Here is a 26,762-nt window from a genome sequence, read left to right on the forward strand (position 1 = left end):
GATCTATTAATTATTTAATATCAAGAATGTGTATGGATCTTATTAGAATTTGCTTAATCGTTTAAAATTATTTTATAAATGATGTATTTAAAAAACAAATTTTGTAAAATAGAACAACATTAATGTCCTCATTTTATATTATATATATTTTTTGTATAATATTTCATGAGGATTTTAGATTAAAATCTATTATCACTCCTAAATATTTGAATACAAATACCATTTTAATTTGTTGACTATTGAAACTGGTCATAATATCACATCACATTTATGGTCTATGCAATTGTATCCAATAGGAAGCTGAGCGATTAGTGGCATTGGCATGCATACTGGATTTATATAACATATTAAGCGGTAGAAGATTTTTGTTTAATCCACTATAAATATTATTATATCGTAGATCAGATTCGACAGTTTGTTTTAATCCATCTTCATTATCTTCGAAATTTACTAGAGCTATATGACTATAAATTAAAAATAGTATAGTTTCTAAAGATGGTTCGTTCCTATTAAGAAAGTCTATAATCTTTGTCATAACAATAACAATACGATATAAATCTTGTGAATTGCTTTATTCATTTTCTTGTATAAAACCAAAAAACTCGTCTAATGTAAAGAGTGTTTATCTGAGTCAATATTATAATAATATTTCAAGTAAACCCAAAATATTGATCAAGTAATAACTATTTATTTGACATATTAGAATAGATTTTATTGTATATTGCATGTCAGTCTGGTACATCAATAATTAAGTGTTGATAATTAAAGTTATGTGATATTCTATTTCAACCAAATTAATAGGTAATTTTCAAATATATTTAGTATAGTTGTATTTTTTATGTGATTTATTAATTTGTTTTTCATAAGTACAAATTATCAAAACCACTAGAAAATGTGTAAGATCGTTAGTTATTGTTTATGAATTTATGAATTTATTGTGGACCTATCAGGGTTGATAAAAATATGGTACAAAAAAATGCTGATGTAAAATGAAAATAATCTGTTGTAGAGTAAATAAAAGTACTGAAAACTAGAACAATAAAGCCCGTTTCGTAATAAGTGATATTAATTTACTAAAGTGATCAACAATTGTGAACAACTGATATTTGAAATTTACTATATTGGTAATAATTATTTTGTCATGTGTAATGATAGTAACGGACATATTAAAAATATGCACAAAGCTATCTTGATAAAGTACAAACTTGATATAAACTTATGAAAGACACTAAGTTCGTAAGCACGTAATTATTAAAGCATTTATACCTATAAATATATGTTTTTAGCACATTCCTAGCAAAGGAAAATGGAAAAAATTTTAATTTGTTAAACTCATAATAATACTACCCATAAATTATTGTTTGGGTAAAGAAGAAGATTTATCACCTTATTTTAAAGTTGTATTTAAATACAAGGTGACTGAACGAACATTAAAAATAAGTTTAAAATTGTACCAAACATTAAGCAGGCTTATCGTTTATTTTCATCATAATTCATAATCATGGTTCATAATAATTTTAGGCTGCTCTTAAGACTAAAAAAGAATATATCTGTAAGCCAAAGTTTGCTGTACATAGAATAATGTGGTCAGATAATAATATATAATATGTGCATGCATGGCCATATTTTTAGCGTAATAATTATAACTGAGTATTTAAGACAAGATGACTTACGTGTAGATTTTTTATGTTGACATAAGATTAAGACACTCTAACAAAATACATTTTGCGGTAGAAAATATTTTGGAACCGACAACCCATCGCCTCCCTGAGTACGGTCATGTCTATACCACCCATCGTTATAATCGAGTACCTGTATATTGTATACGCATTACGACGTAAACACATAATTGCTAGACGGAATGGGTGTATTATAATTTATAATGACTTATCATAATATATAATACGGTTGACGGGTTGTGGGTGGTGGTTGGTGGGCGATGAACTGTAAAATATACATTATGAGGGTAAATTAAAAAAAATATATACATGTTATATTTTTGAAAATGGTATATATTAGGCCCACGCCGATGCCGAGGAAACCACAGGATACAATCCGAAGTTTCTCGGTCGTCACGTGAAATTAGTTTTATTATCTATCAATTAATTTTTGATCGTCTTTGGCGGTGTGACCACTGGCCAGTGATCGGTTCGCGGCGTGCCAATCGCTGCTCGCGGTGGATGGCGCTAGCGACGGAAACCCACGACGGCGGCACATCGGTCTGGACGGTTCGCGCGCAGTCGGTTACCGGCATTTCGACACGCTCTACATCGGGGCTAGATTGACGCTACCGAAAGTCACGCACGCGTCCCATCCGAGTACACCAAAGTATACGTATTATCGTCGGTTATAGTTCTCGTCCCATCGCAGTCGTTGCTGACGCAACAGGCACTCAGAGTGCTGAAGCACTTACCGCGGTCCCGAGGAATTCCAAAGCGACGAGCAAAAAGGTATGTTTGCCACAACACTACAGCGATAGTGATTAATACAAAAATGATTCATAAAAAAAAAAAAAAAACTATGAAAATCATGTGTAAGTTTAGGAATGGAATGAAATAAATGGATTATTTTTTTTAAAGATCCGAGAAAGCGCGTTTGAATTGAATTCAAAAAATGTACACTCTGTAATTGTCCTAGAAACATTTTTTGTTGGTATCACATATTTACTTGTAGATTTTTATACCTAGTCGATGACATGTAAATGGTATATTATAAGCTATTAGGTAAATCATCTAACGCATATTGTAAGCTATACGACAAAGCGATATTTAAAGGATCCTTATAAAGTTATAGAATATAAGACCCGTAATAATAATTTCTAACACTGCATAACCGACTCTCTATGAACTCTTTTTTTCTTGTAATATCTATTATATTTAAAAGAATTACTAAATATACTATGTCTGTGTGACTGTGTAGCAAAATTATAATGTAATATAATCTAATATACTTAAGAATATGATTTTGATTATATTGTTTATAATAAGCCATTAATTATTTTCACTTTATCATGTTTTAATTTAAATTAAATATAATCATTTTTTGAATTCCAAGTAGTTCAACAGTAATTAAGTTTTCTTTCAAAAAATAGTAGTAAAAAAAAGAAAACCCTTAAAACTTAATTTAACACTGTTACATATTAGAAATTGAAAATTTATTGAATTAAAAAAAATAAATTAATTTTTGACCAATTTTGATTAAACAAAGCTTTTTTAAGATCGTTTTTCAAATGCAATAATTTGTAACCTTTCTTTCCGAATAGCCCAACCAGTTCTTGTATTGCACTTTAAACAAAATTAGTTTTGTCAACAGTGATGATTAACTTGCATTGATTTTGTTGATGAATAACTGTATGAGAAACAACTTACACATGCACCAAAAAAATTTTAAAAAATCCCACACTTTCATGAAACTAATAACAAAATGTTTAATGTCCACTCACTAGAGAGTATATACAAGAAAAATATTTTTCCCTTAATAATTGATGGTTTAGCGCTATACTCTAGCGCTATAGGTACCATGTATTGGATCATAATCACAAAACTGTATTGTAAATATTTCTAAAGTTGTACATTATAAAAATATGTATGTTGATAAATAAAATGGATTACAAACTTGTAAGGTTGTAAGCAAACACCTTTTTACCTATCTGTAATTAAAATGTTTGCTTATCAATTTATCATTCTGCAATTATTAAATATTATACCTAATTAAAGAGACAGCATATATAATTAATTTATAAAAAAATCACCACTGTTATTTGTGCAATAAATCAATTGAATAATCAAACTAATAACTGTGTGTTTGTTATAAATTATTTTAATAAAATAAATAATTTTATTGAAGACGGGGAATTTACGATACTTACAAAATAAAAATATGTTGGTACATATTTTTAACCAATGTTCCTACTCGAAGCCCGGAAATTAATATCGTTCGTTTTTTTTATTGTTAGCAAAACCACTTAGGTATATATCTGGTACTTTTAATAAAATATCATTCATCAAAAGTAAGCTGTCCAGATATTACTTCGTGGTCAAAGTTCAAAGATGAACAAAATAGATATTGTATGTTAATGTATAAAATATTTTAAGTACTTACATTAAACACAGCATTTACAATCGCCATGATGTATCCAAAAATTATTTTTAATTTATAGTTGGTAATATTAAACAGGAATCGTAAGAAGGTAAATTTAGTTATTTAATATAACCGCACCAATAACATAACAATAATTATGAAGTAAAATATAAAATATATTTATTTGTTAAATATTAAATATTTTACAAATCTAAAGTGAAAATAATTGCGATATATACAATTTATAGGGTTATGATATTAAATTTTAATTGTTTTGGTACTCTGTATGTCTTATGGGTCTATGCCAAAATGTCGGAATTAATGATAGCGAAGTAATAATGGTAAAGTAAAAAGAGCAAAATCCGAAGCAAAAATATAAAAAAAGTCTTATTTTCATAATACAAAAATATTCATAATGATTTACATAATATTTTAATGTAGTGAAAATCTACAGTTAAAATATAATATATTATAATATATTATGATTAAAGATACTAATTTACTAATATTGGAGTTTTTTTTAAATATTTTAACTATGTTTTTAAAAATCAAATAGTTAATAAAAATTATTTGGATATAACAAAGCGATTTTTTAACCTTTGCCACTGGTTTAATATATTAACTAGTATTTGAGAGATCCAGGTTTGTGGGAATCTTCTGAGATTAAATTATTTAAGTCATGCGATTTCTTACGTCGTTTACACTTCTTTCAAAAAGGTTGTATATTTTACATATAAGTATGGCTATAGCCACTAATAACCTTGAAAAAGAAGAATACTGTAGGTAGGACTCAAAAGGCAAATCAGAAATCCTTTTGATGAACTCCGAATATTGTGTCTATTGCTAAATTTACTTAAATGTTTGATACATTTATCTATGTAACATATCTAGATAAAACTATCGCATTTTTATCATATCTCGATTTATTACCAAATTCTTATCTAACTACAATCAAGGTATACATTTTAATTATTTGATTATTATTTGATTATTATCCTATTTATTTGTTTCATTATTGATCTAAAAAATTTATCTGAGCCCACATTCTGCACATGAAGTAGTCTCACTATACTGTCACATAGAACACTTTTGTTTTTCGATTTATCTCTGTTTTTGGTTGTATTGATCGTATTTTACCAACTATCGTACAAGATTATGATGTGGATTTATCACACTTCATGACTTTCATTATTAGGTTTAGGGGCTGTGTATACATCAATGTTCCGAATGAACTATTTCCTAATAATTAGTAAACTGTGTACTCATATATAATAGTATTATCACCGATGTATCTAGTTCGCTTCTTTAATTTATTTGCTGTAAATTATATTTGCTATTATATTATCTCTAGGTATCTTTACTCTTTCGGATAGATACCATGTTTCTATACAATTCTTAATTAAAATATTTTATAATTGCTATTTGTTGAGTATTATTAAAAACATTTAGTGCATGGCATCAGCAGATTTGTTTAAAATAGCGTCTTACCGTGGACCATTCACATGTTTTCGGGCATACGACAATTTTTTTAAGCATAACTGACCATTAATTATTTAGTAATAATCAGAATTAAAGAAAAAAAAAGGAATTATGATAATTTTACCAACACTTTATAATAATCAGCATTTTAAGTTAGTTTATTATATTATTTATATTTTGGTCACGTTTAAAATAAATGTACGCTTCTATTTTAGTTCATATTTTTAAGGTTATGTTGCATATTTGTATTTGTTAAAATTATACCCATTTTATTTTTTCTACAAAATTTAAATGAATGTTTATAAATATAACTTTTTAAAAACATAAGAATTTAAAAATATTATCAACATATGTATTTATTTATTTTTGTTATAACCTTACCTAACGTAACCTAACCTACATTGTCAAACTTTTAAAGTAATCAAAGAATATTTACTTATCCACTATTTTTAAAAAAGGCTGCATTATACTAACATATAACATCTAGTTTTTATAAGAATGTCAAGGATTGATTTTTTAGAAAACGTATATATTATGGTTGGGATGTAGTTTCATTATATATTGTCATTCTTTATTACTAAATTATTGATAATGTTTATTTTATACAATTTGGATTTATGTCATATTATCTCCCCCCAAAAAAATGTAAAATAAATTAATCAATTTTAAATATGACGAATATTGGTATAAGACGTTATTAAGTTTCATATTCAAATATACCCTTTTTATTCACAGATGATAATTACTAGGTCAGTTCAATCATCATTCGTTTTACATTTTCTATTTATGGTACTTGAATGAATAATTGTTTATCCATTAAATAAATATATTTCTATTATATTTCGTCCCTCAATATTGTATTATATATTTCATATTATTTTTAAGTTGTGTGTAATGTGCGTATGGTATAGCAACATTAATTGTACTGTTTATTAGTTTTAACTGTAAATATTGTTTTATGCACAAATAATGTTTTTATATTTTATATAACCCTTCGAATATCTAACACGATTGCTTATTGTAGTGTTATGAAATAGATAGTTCACAAAACAATTTAACTGATTTCTGAATTTATCAGTGTAACATAAAAATATTATAATGTCCTTAGTTTTTGGCACCTCTTATTTAAAACAAATAATAGAGAAAAACCATACCTATATATTCTCGTGAGATGTGATCTTTTAAATTTGTTTCATTCGTGGTTGGACATAGGCATACCATTGTGTTGGTTGGTGTTAGTATCTTGTTATTTTTGTAAGTTTCGAATCATTACAAAAATGAACATAGTAAAATTTTCCGTCATTCAGTGAGGTTTAAATATTTTTTCAAATTATTATTTTCTAACCAGCATTTTATTTCTCTGCTTAAAATTTGAAATAGTAATAATCCACAACCATGAATAACATGTAATATTATTTATGACTATCGTTATTCAAGATTTTTTACTGTATTTAATTCACTTTTTTAATCAGCTAAGTTGTAAAGTTGTATTATGCTAATATTAAAACACTCTAAGCTGATAAATTAAATAAATATTATGTGTCAATATTTTTTATTATTTTTATTTTTTTTACGGAAAATGTTCATGCTTATAATATGACTAGGTAGTAGATTTATCTTATGTATTGATAACATTTTATTAACAATTATTTTATTTATTTTAAGTTTTAAAAATTGGACTAGATGATTAATAAAAGTTTTTTGTAGGCTGTTTTAAATAATTATGTTCAGAGTATGTCAATTACAATAAAATAAATTATACATGACTTGCAGTTTGTACATAAATACAAGTTTATTGTATAAGTACCTATCTATCTTTATCGATTTGAACACTTAAATTAGTTTGTGTACTCAGTAGCTTAAGAGCGACACAATTGGCACAATTAAGCAAGTACACAAGTATCGGAGAGTTATATGAATTTATACCACGGAATATGTACGTAAAAAGAATAAAAGAAAAACATCTGAAGTTTGAACAATTTTGTCTTTGTAAACCGTACTCGTTTAACACCAGGGCTTTAGTTTCAAACGGTGTAACAAATTAACCTCATTGCTACAAAATACTTTGCTGTCAGTGTTTCCTTCTAATATAAAGAGCCGTGGTTCAGGATTGAACGGATTTTATAAAGCAACCATTTTTATTTCTTAGCTCCGTGTAGAAAGTTATACAAAAAGTAGAAACTAGAAGCAGTGACGTTTATACGTCTATAAAAACAAGACCTATAGTATATTATTGTATGTACCAACTGGATAATGGTTTCCTGTTTTGTGCTTCAATCTTAGTTTATTTTATATCTCGGTAGTTTCAATACCACTTAATTTTTACACGTTTTTACGAATCAATCGGAAATTACTGAATAAAGTGTACAACATGTCTACTTATTGACGCCGTACACAGCAGTTGGTAAAATTAATAAAAAAAATTCTTTTGGACTATTATGTATAATACTAAATGTTATCATATATAATTTAATATGATATAATAGCTTCTTAGTTCTTGACAATACGTTTTGTGTAATGTCCCCCAGTAAACAATACTATTTCATTAAGTGATAAGCTACAATAGATTTTACTTGACTTATAATCAAAGTTTTTAGATTGATTTGCTACATTTAATATTATACACTCGAGTATGTTGTATAGTTTGTACGATTTCAAGATATTTTAGCTAATTATAATTATTTTGTGTTTAGTACTTTTAAAAGTCAATCCAACAAATTAATTTTTAGAACTTATCTTCAATAATTGTTAGTTAAAGCTCTTACATTTATTTCACCTAAAAAAATTTGTCCATGTTTGAGTAGCGTGAGAATAATAGTTTTAAATCACGTTTATTCGAAATGCTAAGAAGGTCTTTTAATATTTTACTAATAATATGGTATATTTATATTTTCATGTTTTATAAAAAATAATTATTTTTTGTTATAACTTACTATGAACGACTGAAACATGATTTAATCAAATATTGGGTGATTATTTTTATAATGAACGCTCATTAGTCATCTTGTAAAATAATTACACAAATATTATTTTATTTAAAATCCTAAAAATATTGGACATTATTAAGTTTCTAATTTTAAGTTTATAACAAATAGACATACCATTTGATGGAATATTATTAAATGTTGACGGATTAGCACTAATTTAAAGTTTAACTAAGCAAAATGAATATATTATTATTTTTGGTACTCAATTTACTGTTTGGTTAAACACATGATTAATACTAAGTATTCAACACTTAACTGTAGTGGAAGGCAGGACTGACATTTCCCACAAGAAACTATAATTGTGTGGACATACACGATACATAAATATGTTTTTTATGGATAAATATATGTGTCGCTTATACAGTGTATTAAAACTCGTGAATTTTATAGTTTGATTAACTTAATTGATATAAAAAGTAACAAAAGAAAATTCTAATAATAAGACTTGATGAGTAATAATTATTGTAATTTTTTAGATCGACTTGAAAGTTTATCAAACAAGTAGAAAACAATAAAATGATACAGTTTCTAAGTTATCTTTATAAAACCACTATTGAGATTTAAAACTATAGGTATGCTTAGTTACGAATATCTTATTACAATTAGTCAATAAAAATTCACGTAAATAGAGCAAGTACCAAAAGTATATCCAAAAATAAACCTAAATATACAGTACAAAATTATAATGTATTTACATATTTAATGCAAAATAATTTAATAAATAAATTACTTTTGCATGTTCAAATACAATTGATAAAACATTTCATTGGCTCCAAAAGTTTTGATTCAATTTAACGAAAATGCACTCCTAGATGAAGTTTTCTTGCCTCGTGCTTCCCATCTGTATTATTCATTGCTATGCCAGAACGCCCTTTTCAGCTAATTGACCAGACTGCGAATAAATGAACGCGTTACCCAATGGGTTTCAAATTGACGCGCTTTGCAAAATAACTAATTCATTAATTTAAACTTTTTTATAAAGTTTCTTTTACGATTGTGTTTTGATTTGTACGAACCAATGTTCAGTACTCGATTACCTAACGGTTAATTTTTAATATAAAATATATATTTTTATGTGTTTAAAATTTGAATGCTAAAATCACTCTTTAAATCAAAAATCCTTTCAAAAAAGTCAAAAATAATAATGTATAAAGTACTTATTATGCCAATTGTATTGTACGCATGTAGGGCATGGTCTTATGCAAAAACTGATGAAAAAAAAGTTAGCAATATTTGAAATTAAAGTAAAAAGACGAATATTTGGATCCCCAAAAAAGAAGAAACCAATGAATATGGGTTCAGAACTAATGATGACTTGAATAAACTGTATAACCAACCGGACATAGTAGCAGCAGTAATGAAGAGAAAACGAATCGGATGTGTAGGACGTGTGTGGTGCGCTGAAAGAAAACTATTAAATAGAAACCGGACAAAAAGATACCTCTGCTCCTTGGTCGACCGAGACAACGATGTTTTTATTCAGACCTAAGTTTGATAGGAGTAGAGAGAAAATGAGTAGAAGTGATGGGAAATATAGAGATGGATGGGAATAAGTGGTAATCAAATTAAAAAAAAATATATTTTTATTCTAAGTGAACCAAAAAATGTATTCGCTGTAAGAGGATTTATATTTTATTATTTTTTATTATGTTTATCTGATGATTTAATTGTGATTAAAATAATTAATTTTATTTTTAGGCATAAGTTCTACATTAGGTTAAATTAATTTTTACCGAAAAAATTGCATTTGAATATACCATTGTGTGTATACAACATGATATGCATTAAGAGTGCAAATACCTACGAATAATATTTTTAAATTACAGCAAAATAACTAAAATCGGTTTTCTTCGTTTTAACATTTCATTTCGCCCGAATGTGAACTTAAAATACCTATAAAAAACATCGTGCTTATGGATCTTTAATAATTTCTCAACTGCTATTATAACAACTTATGGAAAATCTTGCATTACATTTTAAAGCATTTCGACCTTGCCAAAAAATGTTATGGGCATTTAAAGAAAACAAAATATTTTCGCTATAAATCGATATAAATTCGACAACTTATGAGGAAGTTTGTTTTACAATTTTTAATTAGAAACCTGAAGTAGAATATTAATTCCAGAAAGTCTCTATGAAGCTCTGTGCCCTATTGAAGAGAACAGCCATAGAATGATTTCATTTCTCAAATATATTGATATGTATAACGCAATAAAGTGCATCCTAAATATGTATTGTTCTATAGATTATATTTATAATATCATTGTAAGCTAATAACCCAAGTCGTTGATGCTTAAACATGAAAAAAAATTTTCTAATCTTATATAAATATATTTTTTCTCTATATGCAATTCGCATACAAATATTGTAATTAATATTTGTTATTAAGATTCACTATATTGAATAGTACACAATTAATTTCTGTCAATATATTATTGTTCTGTGAAATATATTCTTAATTCGAAGTCCATTATTTAGACTGAAATAAATTATTATGTGTAGATACAACAAATTATTATTATTTATAAGACAAACATTTAAATAATTTCTAAAATATAAATATCAAAAACATATTTTATTATTTATTTTTATATTGTCGACCGACGTTTCTGTTATATGCAAAATTCAATTGTGATTTTAAACTTCAATATCATAGCCCATAGGTTATTCATATTTTATTCATAGTACCTACCCGAAAAGTATTTTTAAAGTTTTATGTAAACTATTTTAAGGTTATGTTTTTAAATACCTAGAAGTCAAAAGTTTTTAAAGTTTCAAATACAAAATAATATATGATATTATATTCAATAAAAATAATTATTTGCATTCAAATCAGAATATCTTTCAAAATTCAATGACTTTAATTGAATTTATATTTGATTTGCCGAATGTTTTATACTTATCACAGATATTCGCTGAGCTATTTTTTTTCACCTTAACATCAAGCATATTGCGATAACTTTGACTAGTTTAATTAAAAGTAGTATGTCTCGTACATGTTATAGTTAAATATTGCTTTGTAAGTAATATTTTCCTCCAGTTCCGCTCCAAAAACGTACAAACACATCTAAATGAGCTACATCTATTATTTACTACAAATAGTGCTTTAAAGTTTAAAGTTTAAGCTGAATGAGACAAAATCAGTAAATACATTTTTCTTAAAACAAAGATTTTCCCCCAACGTAACTTCTTTAATGAAATACTAATTTAACATTTTATTTAAACCAAATATCTAGGCATAATTTTTGACAAGGGACTCACTTTGAGTTCTTATATACACGGTAAATAGGTATCGATAAACACATAAAAACGCTTAATTCAAAACTATTGTAAGACTCTTCAAAAGTTTAGTATTTTTGGTAATTACCGAGATTTGGTTTTTTGGGTTATTACCGTAAATATTGTACAAAACTGGTAATACCGTATGTATAGATACCGGTTGACGGTCCTAAAAAAAATACCAGATACCGGTTTAAACTATATCTATATTTCTTCACATTTCTACTACTAATGAGTGACTTATATCTGATGTACTTAGAAGTCAACAATATTTTAATTACCAACGAATTTAGTATATTTTGTGTTGTATAATATTGTTGGTAACTTATGAATAATAATAACAAAATAGGAAATGATTTGTGTTATTTTACCTATTTTCACTTAATTTCCAACTATTGTAAAAAGATAATAACTTATCAAACACTAGACAGGGATATCTATGTATATAAAAAAACCAATGTGTTATACCCTATAGTTCCAAAAACTAACTGACGATTTTGACGACAATTTCAGAGACTGTTCTTGGAGATACCACAAAGGTCTGGAGAATAGTTTGAACCATATCTGATAAATGGCTCTAAATATACTTTGTTAAAATATGATTTTAAGTTAATATCATATTATGCTATTATATGAATGCTTTGTAACATAATGTTCGGTTTTTAGTAGTTAAATGAACGAGAATTATCAGCAGTCCTAACTTAACGGACACTTTTGATGGTACCGTGACTATCCATTATGTACACGTTTCACTGTACCAATTAAATAAACATTATAATAAAATAATATTAAGCATATCACAAGGTAAATCGTTGTAACAATGAGATTTGAATTTATAGAGAATTCGTGTTTTTTACGCTGTCAATTGCATACTCTCGGGTAGAAAAATCAAATAATTTGTCTGTATATTCACCATACCATGAAATTTAAACTATCTTAAATCTAATCAATAAAATAACATGGAATTTATTTTATATAAATTATTTTATTCAGTATAAAAAATTAAAAATAATGTTAACCGGAATATTATGTCATTATTTATTATTCATAATATTATTTCGATAATATTACAGTTTTAACAGTTCTCATACTGATAATAACTGTTCACGGGCGATGCCAGACAATTTAACTAGTAATAATATAGTATAATATGTAAAATGAAATATCATATCTAATAAGTACAACTAAACAGTTAAGACACTCGTAAGTCAATTGATAATTTGCTAAGATTCTGGTCTTTAATTCATAATTGATGCTGTCTGAATAGGAGTTTAAGAGGAGTTCTCGATTAATGAAAACAAAACCCAAGTAAGCTATTATGTTAATGGTATAATTATTTATTCAATATGCCATATGGGTCGTCATGTGATGCTTTGTAAAGCTTAATAGAGTACGTGGGCTCACTCGATATTGGTAAATGCAGGCTAGTAAAGGATGTATAGGTTTCAAAAATTATTATGCTCACATAGTACACTTATAATATTTCAATCATATCCACATCGAAGGCGGGCAAATGTGCGCAGAGTCATACAAACATAAATCTCAATAGGAAAGCTATAAGTTATAAAAAAATATGTATCTTAAATATGAATTGGAAAAAACGAGTTTTAAAGCGCTTTTTTTTTTTTGATAGTTATTCGGAGAAAATCGTTAACGAAAAAATTCAAATTGTTTTTAAACACATATTTTGCATTTGTTGCCTTTCTTTCTTTCTCTTATATATTAAATATATAACTTTTAGGAGCAGTGCATAAGTTATTGTAACTAAGTTAGGTTTATAGATATAGAAAATGTCGTATTGTTCTTCCATTTTAATAACATAGTGAAATTATAAAAAGTTGAAATCTTTAGTGTTTTATTATCAACACATGGTTTTGTATTTTCATGTGTTTCTATCATGCTATCATATACATGTATTATGTACAAAAAGTATTGTTGTAATATAGTTTTAATATTAATACAGTATCATGATAAAATATAACGTCATCAGGTAACATAATATTTCCTGGGATCATTTACATTTATCTTTTACATTTATCTTTTACATTTACTTTCAAACTACAACAAATAACATACGCTCTAGTTAATAAACTATATACAAATAGTACTAAACTAAAATAAATACAGTCTGCAAAATAACATAGATTTAGGATGAAAATACACTAGTAAAGTAGCTTACTAAGTATTTTAGATTCTTATCGGAGCGATTTTACAATGATTCGTTTTTTTATCACATTTAGGGGTAGTAGAAATGCTTCAATTAGAAAGGGGATGGTGTTTGACTCGGAATCAATAGCAAATAATTCCTAGCACTTTTAAAAATTAGGTAATATTTGTATTAGTTATCCAATTAGTTCACTTGAATCTTCAAATGGGATCTCGTAGATATTAATCGATGGATAATTTAGAAATTTGTTCGTGATTTAAATAATTATCTTATTAGAAAGAACCATCTACGTACATATATTTGAGTAACTTTATGTCAAATTAAATATTAATACTCATTCTTTGAAAAATGTATATCTTACCTAATACCTAGTAATACATTTGCAAGGTTATCATTTTTAAAATCAAAAATAGTAAATATTTTAATTTTTGAGGTATGGTAATTTATACAATAAAAAAATTACAATTAGATAACTGCTGCAAATTTTGTTAAATTATGCTTATAATTAATATATATTTAATTAAATTAAATTACATTATAGTTATAATAATATTAGATAATTATATTGTATGATTCATGAACTTAACATTAAATATAAGTATTGTATAATTTGCAGGTCACTTACTTACTTTTAGCTTCTAATAAATTATATATATATATCATAATGTACTTTTTAAAATGTCCTATACGACTGTACTAATATACAGTTACAACTTTTACAATTTAATCATAATAATATAAATTTTACATTACAAAAGGATTAGTCAATATAATCAAATAATTATAGTTTATATTCGTACGGGAATTTTAAAACGATATATGTTGTACACTGTCCGCCACTTATTGTGTGGCTCTAATTTTGAGTGTCTTATTGGTATGATTATATAACTTACTATTACAACTATAGTTTAATATATCAAAAACACCATTAAAAACTAACAACCAAAGTGTCAACGTTCTATAATATTTGATGATTTCACAAGGCCGGGCCAAGTTTTTCATCCATATAAGAACATCAACGAGAGGGGAAAAAAGGCTCTACTGGACCCTATAATAAGATTTATAATGGACTTAGGAGGCTGCTCCGGACGTGTTCGTATATTATTAATTTATCGCTAAAGCGCTATACACACTCACAGGACCCAGCTATTGTTTTCATCAGATTTATCCGTATGGTATCGTTATTGCTTTATTAGTTAAGTTATTTAGATTGTTACTCATAACACTGTAAAATGTCTGAAATCCAATTCTAGAATTGGAAATTATAAAATTGAAAATTATAATTTCATTTTTTACTAAGCTATTTTTGTATTACAAAAGGCTATAAGAGAAAAGTTTAAAAGTTTAAAAATTAATACTTATTTTATCGAAAAGTAACAACATTTTTGAAAACAAAATCAAAATATTATTTACTATTTTTATCGTTTACATGTTTTAAGTTTTTACTTTTCTGAATAACATCATACATTTTTCATTAATTATTTTGAAGTAAAATATTTTAAATTAAGGTTTTGGATTATCATATATTCGTATAGGGACTTACACAACACTGAAATTATAGCTTTAATGTTATCGAAGTTATAAGAGGTATATTATAATATTTAAATATATTATTATAATCCACTAGCCATACATTTCAGTCCATCAGTTATTCATAGAATCTTAATATTTGCTCAGAGAAGTAATAAAATATCAGTCGTTGTTTTAAATCGAACGAATTGTCATAGAAAAACGAATATAATATAATGTTAGTCCGAAATTAATCTACATGAAAAATAATAATATAATTATGTATCATACTTTAAATATACAATATATATATATATACATTAGATGAGTGAATAATTATATGATATAGATGTAGAAAATCCAATTATCAATGCAAAATTATTTCAGAATGTAATAACTGTTAAATCTATAAATATCTATTGCTACAAAATTCTTACCTAGTGAATTTAAAACAGTTATATTTTGAGCCACGAGTATTTATATTCACATTATCTTTTACTCGAGTAATTTCTGAGAATCACGAGATCCTCAGTAAATTAAAGTTTGTAAGAACCAAGACCAATATCTAATTAACTTAGAACAAGAAAAACTCGAAGCCTTTACGATGACGAGTTTAGAAAAAAAACTTCTAAATTATGTGAAGTTTGAAATAAATACTATGTTACATTAAAAGTAGGAAGTTGAAAATTAATGTAGAAAATATTGACATACATATTAATGATTTTATGACAAAATATTTATTTATTGTATAAGGTATCATTAAGTTACCTGCTGATCATTGTATTCATTTTCTACGATCAATAAGATGTATAAGAATACATGTCGAGCACCCATTTAATTCCGTTATAAAGAATTAATCAGTTTATTTCTTAATTGTCTATTAGTTTATTAGTTTTATGCAGCATCAATCGCTAAAATAGTTCAACATCGATCAAAATGTGTTGAGAATTAATAAGAAATAACTAATATAAGGTAGGTAATATAGGTAATATCGTAAATAATCTTTTAAATTATACAATTGTTTTTATAGTTTTAAAATTATCTAGCATCTTAAATAGTTATAAAGGTTATTGTTAATTAATTTTATTTTATGAATGATTTAAAGTCACACGCAAACAAAAAAAAAAAATGTGTTTGACTCTAACCTAATTATCGGTTAATTATTTTAATACAACACATCCACATTGTATTATATCTGCAAAGCATATTCTATTATCGTTGTGAAATAACGAACAATTTAGACTAGTTAGTATATTATTATGATTAATTGGATTGGAACAAATTTAATAACGATGATAATAATATTATTATTTTGCCGTATATTTATATGTATACATTTTGAAACGAGGTTTACGCGTGCACGGATAACAATATGATGTCTGCGTTCGGTAATACCCGATACTGCAGTAAACTCAGATACAGATTAAATATTGATGCACGACAAACACACCATCGTTGTAAATACGAATTTGATGTACTGGGTGTTCCGGCAGTATTCTATAATCATATGATATCACCGTTCACCAGCTCTGATTTTTGAACATACACAGTGGCGAATGAAAAACCCGCGACGTGTGAACACAACATGCTTTGAATCTCTTTATTCGTTCCTCGCCGCAATAATATCACGACCATATTATTAAAACGTGCGTTTTGCACAGGCTGCAAACCGTGGACGTACCACCATAACTGTGATGTACAGCCGAAGCTCGCTTATTAATCTCGGAACACACGCTGAGTTCGCCATGTTCCCCAGGCGGTTCAGAAGGCTATTGCTACTGTCTGCAGCTCTACAACTGTTCGTCTGTGCATTATTTTCCAGTGCACCGTAGACAGTGCTGTGGATACCGTATTATGATTCGTGTAGTGTGTTATGCGGTATACCTAGGCACTGTCCCATAAACCGTTTCCGCCGCTGCAGACGGGAATTTAATATGTGGGGAGGGCGGGGGGAGTGTCCGTCGTCATAGTAATAAAGACATACTTTAAAACAGGTTAGTAGTTTTAAATGTTTGTAAATACATTTGGACACTTTCGTTTTGTGAGGGTGGAGGGATTCAACCCCTTTTACCTACAACCCCCCTACCCCTCCCTTCACCATGACTTCAGCCCTTTCACAAACCTTGTACACACGTTGATTTCGTCGCCAGATGTATATTCTTTCGCATTCGCACGGCTGTACTATATAATCCCCACTAATGCGCTTTTCAACGAACGTGTATACGAATCGTAGTTCTCCGGTATTATGTCTAAATAATAGCTGTGATACGAATGGTCGCACATATCACAATACTGGCCATTCAATTTTTCCCCATCACAATATTTTATTTTGCAGTGCAGTAATTTCCTTCAGTAATATTTCAGTAACGTAGAAAGTGCAAATAACTTGAATGCTCATTAGTTACCCATTATAGATACCTATATAAAATATTATATATATATATGTGACATCATACATAATTATATGGATATATATGGATATGAATAAATTATGAATATCATAATGATGTTTCAAAACTTTTATTTTCAACATAATTCATATTTTATCCGAATCTTAGGGAATATTTTACCTACTATATTATAAATGTCCATTCGCGTCAAAAATATCAAAGTCATCATCATTTTTCAAATGACAAAAACCCTTCGAAAACTTCCATTAGTAGAAGCAAAGCATTCAAGAAATATTTTTCTTTGGTCAAAAAAGTTATCTTTTTGCAACTTCATACATTTGTCAAACCTATATCTTGTGAACATCTACACATAACGTATTACATACGACAATTCGATTAAATCCTCATATTCCCAACACACAAACGAATGACAAAAAAAAAATGCACTTACTTTCTTTATTTTTATGATGGAATATAGTTAAGTAAACAACATTTCAGTCTTGGAAAAATTATGAGAATTATAATATCTTCGAAGCATTTATTTAATTATATGGGAAAATGTAAGTTCTTACTTCTTACACGATAGAAAAAGGTAGGTATGTAAGTTAATACATGAATACAAATGAGATGTGTAAGTTCCTAAGTGGTAAAAAATGTGAGTATGTAAGTTCTTACATGGGACATGCCAGAAAAATATGTATATTATTAGACACAATAATGTTTCATAAATTAATATTATATAAAATATAGTATATTTTTGTTGTAACAAGTTTCAATATGCATGTAAACTTTTCTTGAAATGAAATATAATTATGTATAATAAATAATATAATTTTCTGCCATGTAGGTGCTTTCATTTGGCATCTTTTTAATACATGTAGAATCTTACACATATTATTTTTAAATTCGTTAAGGAACTATATATAATAATATATTTACTATTTTTTTTTACCTTGACGTAAGAAATTACACATCTCATATGTAGAAATCAACGTAGAGCATTTTTTACATGCTATTCTCGTATAGGAACTCACTATTACCCAATTATATAGGTAACTTTTATTTTATATTCATATTGAAAAATAATTAAAGTATTATTCAAGAAAATTGACTACCGACGTTTTAGCATCTTAAAATGGCGTCGATTGCCCGTCGACTCGTTATCGCGGTTCAACACTCTATTCCATATCTTTAAAATATACCTTTTATTCAATAATTTATGACTATAACTTGTCAACTTAAAGTTAAAATTATCATTGATCGTCCATTATCGTGAACCCCTGTTCATATAACATAGATACTGAAATTTAAGATTTCCTACTAAGTTGGTGACATAAACATTACACACCTACTACTCTATAATATATTTCAATACATTTATGCGAACAGCATAATACAATATAATATAGACAATTGGGGATTTTGATTTTTGTGAAATTATGTTTGTGATGGTTAATATTATCATTCGGGAATATATATTCGAGGAAACGTGCAGTTATCATAAAAATGATATGTGTAACATACATTTAAATTCGAAATGTACCTAGTTCTGACCAACGTGTCTTTTCGTAGAAATAAATGAACCATGTGCGGTTACGATAAAAATAACGTTAATGTAGATTCTCAAGGGAAATAATATTTAAATTATTATATCGATTGAATTATTTCAAGAAAAAAAAAACTTTATTCAAATGACATCTCATACCTATTGTTGTTTTAGACGGACGTCACGATTGATTTCAAGTTAAATAATTTCCAAGTGATAGAACTAATTAAAATAGTTAAATTAATTAAATACCTACACGCGTGGTTGATAGGATTTCGTAAAATCGACTCAGCAGGAACCAAGTAAAGTTGTATGAATAGTACCGTGAAACCATCGAAAAATAGATAGATGTTATAGTTAAATAGTTTAAATAAGTGATTAAACATTAAAGACATTTAGTTTAGTTTAAGTATGTAGTGTTATTTTATGCATCACTATGATGCGCACCAAATTAATAAATTTGGTTCTACAAAAAGTAATTAAGTTCACTAAATTACCAAATATCAGTTATATACTAGTACGGTATTTGTTTTATGTATGATACAGTGATATTCAATGTCTGTATAGGGTAAGGTAAATCATAAAAATATTCAGTATTCATAAAAAGTATTCTTTTAGCCTATGAAATGTAAAAATAAACATTATATTATATTATAAAAAGTTGCATTGAACTTTTTCTCAAACAAAATCTATGAATACCAATACAAGCATTATTTTACATCGAAACCCGGTCAAAAACAAGCGAAACGAAAACCGTAGACTTGAAATGTACACAAAATGTTTGTTTTTTTCATTTCCTGTATTTGATAAAATGTTTAAAATATTTTGACTTGTCGTGAGCTGTTTACTGACATTTTTAAAAATGTTATTCGTGAGTACTTGAAACTTTTAGAGTACGTAGATATATTGTTATATTTTATACACACAATGACATTTTCAAATGTATTTTTTCGAAAAAATTAGATGAATCTACTATATAGTAGTATAGTACTAATGTCTATTGCAGTATAGTAAAATGAATTACTTTAATTCACAAGTATATCATACAATTTATCTACTTACTAATATTATAAGCTGACAGTTCGTCTTCGCCCAGATTCGTTTTTCGTGTTTTTAGTTCAGATGATTTTATATCATTGAATTCAAATTAAACACGTCCATCACAGTGACTCCCTAGACACATAATGTATACAGCAGAGCGTTACCCATTGTAGTTATTTTGTTGTGTTTCAAAAACATTTTTCACGGGGATATGAAACTTTTATGCATAACGCGTTATGTCTTGTAAAGGTAGGTACACAATGACGTTTTAAAATGTTATGCTATTGCTTATTTATACCACGAACCTATAACTGAAGATACTTTAAGGATTTTTTTCACTAGGTGACATTATAATATATGTAAAAACCAACATTTACAATTGTACCGTCATATTCAGTCCTTTTAAGGTATATATATATGTATACTACTATTTTGTATCTTGAGCAAATATTTTACTTACCTACTTACAACTTTGTGGAGTAGAAATGAAGATTGTATTATAAACTAAAAATTTAGTAGCAGAAAAAAAAAAGAATTTCAAAGTTTACCTACCTAATTATTATTTAATACCATGGTATTGTTATCCATATTTTAGATATATACATGTTATCATTTTTAAATGATTTTTTTGGAATTTATAATTAGATATAGATACCATTAATAGTTTTCGTTTTTTTTTTAAACTCCCTGAGGCTATATAATTCAAACGCCCTTAAGGGTTTATAAATATGCTAAGCAAATGTATAATATATATCACACAAGTACTAGGTATAAACAATATTCATAGAATACACGACGACGAGAGCAACCTTTTAATGAAGCACCACAAAATTCTTAAATTAAGTTGTTTCCAAACGCTTAATACGTCTGCTGTCCTAAGAGTTGTCTTATAATTGGAACGCCAATGGATTGACATGGTGTTCTTGTTTCGTGATTGCGAGCAATTATTGTTTGGATCCCGTCTATAATCGATAACCACATCATTTTAGAGTGGTCCTCGTAGTGAAGTTGTTTTCTGAAATTAAAATTAATAAACTAATAAATAAATATATTACCGTATTTTGTTTTATAACTATTTAATATTAATATAGTAGTTTTTTAAAAACCCTGTTTTACGAAAATATTATTTGACCACATATGTATTCATTTTTGTTGCCTAAACGCATATATTTAAGAACATAATATTTCTTGATTTCTTAGTAGGTTTACCTATATAATATTATAAAGCCGAGTCTAACTAATAACCATATAAAAATTCTCGATACAAGTGTTGAAAGTGTCATTTACTATTAAAAAAAAACTGAGGAACTCGTTTTGCTGTATATTATAGGCGCCGAGTGTACCTCGCCATGGAATAATATGTCAGTGCTGTATTGTATAGTAATATTAAGTTAAATTTGAATCCAACAATAAATCCATCTATTTGATGAAAAATAGAGGAAACATTATGGATAAATAAAATAATATTTGAATATCTTTGTACCAACCTAATTATTTAGAGAAATGTATTTTACTTCTATCCCTCTTATAATACGTTATGATCAAGATAACTTTAGGATTGCCAATATAACTATAAAAAAAAAACGATGTTGCCTGCAGTTGTCAAAAATGCTACTTACTAGGTGACTAAAATATTACTCTGCACGACAATATAAAAAAAATGATCAACAGTATTGTGTCATCTAATATACAAGTCAAAATATCTACTAAACCTATAATTTACACCGTTGTACGGTAAGTCGGTGTTGACTCAACAGTTAATAATAATAATATATATGATATAAATATGTACTGGATTTAAAAAAAGTCTAGATTTGCCCGACAACCTCTTCGAAGCCTTCAGTCCAACCTATGACAAGACCAATAAAATAATTACATTTCTAAAACAAATTGATACGTACAGCCTAATTTAAGGACCTATTATATTATTTATTGTAACCAAAAACAAATTAATATTTACAACCCAAGTTAAGGAACAATTGTTTTACTATATTATGTAACTAAATGCTCTCAGTTTTTGTTGCAAGCTAATCACATTATCAATTTAAGCTATACCATGAATAAAAAATAAAATATATACTGTTATAATAATTAATTCGGAACCTACTATTTTATGAATAATATAGTTAAATGAATATTTTCGGTAAAAACTAATTCAACCTACAGCATTTTTAATATTAAAATGATTTGCTATATTCTAGGATTCTTATAAATGTATTGATTATATTTAATAGGTAAGAATACAAAAAAAAAATCTATGCATAGATATAAAAACACATATTTTTTATAATTTGTGAACATTTTAGTAAAACAATATGTTGTAGTTCTGATTCAACATTTCAACGCGTACGAAGACAATTTATTATTTATATATTTTTATTTTGTGAATCATAATTGCCCTTAAAAATAATAGCCCCATATTGTACAAACTAACATAGTAACATCATTAAAACAGATACCTAGAATTTGATGATATCATATTCAGATGTATAATTATATTCAGAACGCCGAGCAGTACAATATATATATATTGGTTTCAAATTGATGTTTTTTTTTTCAATTTTAGGTCTGTCATCATTAATTGAAGCAGTAAAAATGCTTCAATATTAAACTTTTATTTTTTATTTTTACAAGCGCACATACACAATATTAAACTTAAATTTTAGTTTCTGGCGGACAATTTGATATAGTTGGCGCTAGTCAATTGTAAAAATTCCAATTATTTTTCAAACCGACAAAGAAATCCTTAAAAACATTTACGTTACATCAGTTTTCACCGAAATCGTTTGTAATCATTAATTTGGCATTCTATTTTTTCTTAACTCCCCAATAACATACTTATGATGAGTGTACGAAACAGTAAAACTATAAACTAGGATACTAGATTCCTTCTATTGTTTTAAATTTAATTTAACTAACGAAAAAGTTAAACAAACATTAAAACATGCACATTGTACACATAGCCAGATTAAATTCCAAAGCTACCGAAAAATCTCTACTTTTAAATAAGTCGTTTATTTGCATTTCGTTCTAAGCACTCTACCTTCCTCCAAAAAGTAATGTAAGAAACTTAATATACTTTCCAACTTTTCATCTCAAATTGAAATTTGAGTCATACATAATAATAAAAAAAATTAAACTGCTGGTTAAACATTACCTATTAATAAAACAAACTTTTTTTATCAATACAAGTAAAGTAGACATTTAATAATATGTTCTTTACATCAGAAATCACTTAATCATCTATGTATATCTATAATCTATAACTAATTTGAGATATTGTGTTTATCGTTAATTATAAACTTTGATTTAAATAAACATTTAAAAATGTATTTTTATAATTTATTGATTAATAATCACCTGGATGAATAAAAATAATTTATTTTTCCCGACTTTTTTTGTCCATATTACAGTTGAAGATCAATATTCTTTAGAGTAGAGAAATGTATTCGATTTAACTAATACATTTACGGCATGCTAAATCGTTGTTTAATAGTTGCAATAGTGGGATGTTATAGTTTTGATAATAGATTGCATTTTATACCTACTATCGAACTTTTAGATAAGGGTATTATCTGTGGTTAAATATCATCTATTATTCGATATTTTAAAGAATTTTAAATTTTTGGTATTTCACATACGCCTTGCTTGAAAATCAAAATATTGAAAAAAATTCCGACGTTGAAGCACAGATAATGTGTTTACCAAAAATGTTTGAATCTAGGTTATTCCAATATGCATAATATAATAATAAGTATCTCAGTATTTATTTACAATATTCATAATAGTTCACTCTTATATCTAAACTTACAGCACACTTTTGAATCCAGTAACCTACGTACTTGTGTAAAACGGATACAATAAACTCATGGGTAGTTATCGAAGAGAACAACTTCTAAGGCACAACACTGTAGTAGTCTGTTATCAATATTAGGTATTAACAATGTAAAACAAAAAACTACTCACACTTACTAACTCACACTTATACGGGTTTCATACTTATTATACCTAATGTTATACTAAATTTTCTGTATTCAAGTTCAAATTTCAATGTACATAATTCGAATAAGTCAAGTGCGATCTCATATTTCTAATTCTAAACATGCATTTCATTCATTTTTCATACTTTTCACCATTCAAGTAAACTTTCTTTTGCATTGTGAACTTTGGACATACAGTCATGCTGATAACTAATAGGTATGAACTATCTACATATAATTTCTTATTTACTGCGTATCTCTTATTTCTTAATAATTAATAGGTACTTATACTATTTATAATGTAATATATAGTAATTTGGCATACTATATTAGGTTTCTAAACTTATGTTAAGAACACCTATCTCTATTGTGTCGAGACAATTTAGGTATTTTTCTTTGGTTGCTTGGTTAAAAATGGAAGTGGAGAGTTTTCGACAGCACCTATTATATAGGTTAAATTTTAGGTTATTAGGGGAGCGATAAATGTTTTGATTTTGTAATAACCTACGTTTTTTTTTTTTGACAAGTGTAAACGTTTTATAGTAAAAATTATGATTTAATTTTCAACTTTGAGGGTGGTCTTTGATAGAAAACTGGACGTAGTTAATAATGTAACAGCTGCATTTTTTCCCAAAACTAGTTTATGACAAAATCGGATTAGTTTTAGATTCTGAGCGGTGCGATGAATGTATTGATTTTACAATGATGTGTGTTTTTTTTGTGTCTGTCATCCCATTTTGTTACAGTTAAAATATTTCAAAAGTGAATCTAGTTGGTACTTTGGAGGAGTCAAAAGTAGATAATAATTCGCAATAATTTTCAAAAATGTCAGGAAAAATCAACAAAATATTAAGGAATACTGAGATTTCTATGCAAAACTAGTTTTCAGAATAAATCGAAATCGTTTATTAGCGTAACTCTAAAAAAATGATCTTAGATAGATCAAACATTTTAACTGAATGTTTATATTATCAATTGCTATTTACGATAAAGTTGTCAGAATATTGTGACTCGTTTTGCACTATTTATAAGCATAGAAAAAATTTTGAATTCATTAGTTTTTTTTAAATTATTGTATTACACAACGACATTTTTAACTGCAATTGTTTGAGCTAAAATTAATTTAACCGACTGTAGTACTAATCTCAAAAGTAAAATAAGTTACTTTAATCACAATTTTATCATAGAATGAACTTAGTAATATCATAGGTTGACAGACAGTTTTCGTCCAGAATCGTTTTTCATAAACAATGATAAGGTTTTGCATTCAGATTTATCACAAACATTTATTAGACATAATATAATTTCAAAAATAATTTAGCTGTGTTTGTACCACTTATAAATATTTAAAATGCTGGCCATTTTTTCGATTTACTTACGATTACATTTTGTTTGAGAGTTATAGACTTTGACAGTTTAATACAAATATTTTCGCCAGTTGTTATTTTAGTAAATATCAAATATCAAAAATATAATGATAGTGCCATTTTTTTTTGTGTAAGGATTCAAATATTCACGAAATACATTTAATTCATGAACATTTGTAAATTAATTTGTACACAACATTGTTTATATGTTCCAAACAATATATGAATGGATAGATTGTGTGTCATCGCAATATATTATTATCGTTAATCGTTATAATTAAGTAGATAATTAAACATTTATTCGACAGAAAATGACGTATCTTAAACATTTTAGGAAGAAAGTTTATCCAACTAATAGCTTGTTTGACCTTAAAATACCATAATACATTACCATAATATATTTTTTCAGAGTTTCACTTATAGTTTATGAAACTTCCCCATATTGTCTTGTATCCTCATTATATGTGCTGAATTAAAAGATAATATTAACTTAAGATTTATTTAAAAAATAGTTTTTAGTAAATTATATGCTAAGACTTGATTTTATTAAATATGTTTATATTGTTTTAATTTAATAGCTATTATAATATCCAGCACAAACATCAAAACTAGAATATTCATAACATTTTGTTACTATCAAATATTAAACAACTATTTTAAAAACACTAGTGAATATTATGCACCACTTTGTAGTATATATTTAAATGCGATGATTTATGATAACTTCCAAATGTATAACAATAATATCCCACTACCGTGCAACGAGATGATTGGAGCGAGGAAAATTGCTATATTCGGTCTTTATGTTTTATTTATATTGTCGAAATTATTTATGCTTTCAAAATAACACTAAAACAACACAAATCATGTAGGTAATGTAATTTTATCATTATTATAATTACTGTAGCTCAGTAGGCAAGTATGCAAATATTTTTCT

The 26,762-nt window shown here is 26.8% G+C and overlaps 1 protein-coding gene across 1 annotated transcript in view; it reads left to right on the top strand.

Annotated features, from left to right (window-relative positions):
* The first annotated feature begins 2,253 nt into the window (after positions 1-2,253).
* The window catches only part of LOC111036565 (neuropeptide CCHamide-1 receptor-like), a 106,885-nt gene continuing 82,376 nt past the window's right edge, over positions 2,254-26,762 (top strand). The window contains exon 1 of the mRNA XM_022318629.1: positions 2,254-2,450. The gene's annotated coding sequence lies outside the window, so the exon portion shown is untranslated. The remainder of the gene's footprint in view (positions 2,451-26,762) is intronic.

The sequence above is a fragment of the Myzus persicae genome, unplaced genomic scaffold (genome assembly GCF_001856785.1).
Source record: "Myzus persicae strain clone G006 unplaced genomic scaffold, MPER_G0061.0, whole genome shotgun sequence".
Lineage (NCBI taxonomy): Eukaryota > Metazoa > Arthropoda > Insecta > Hemiptera > Aphididae > Myzus > Myzus persicae.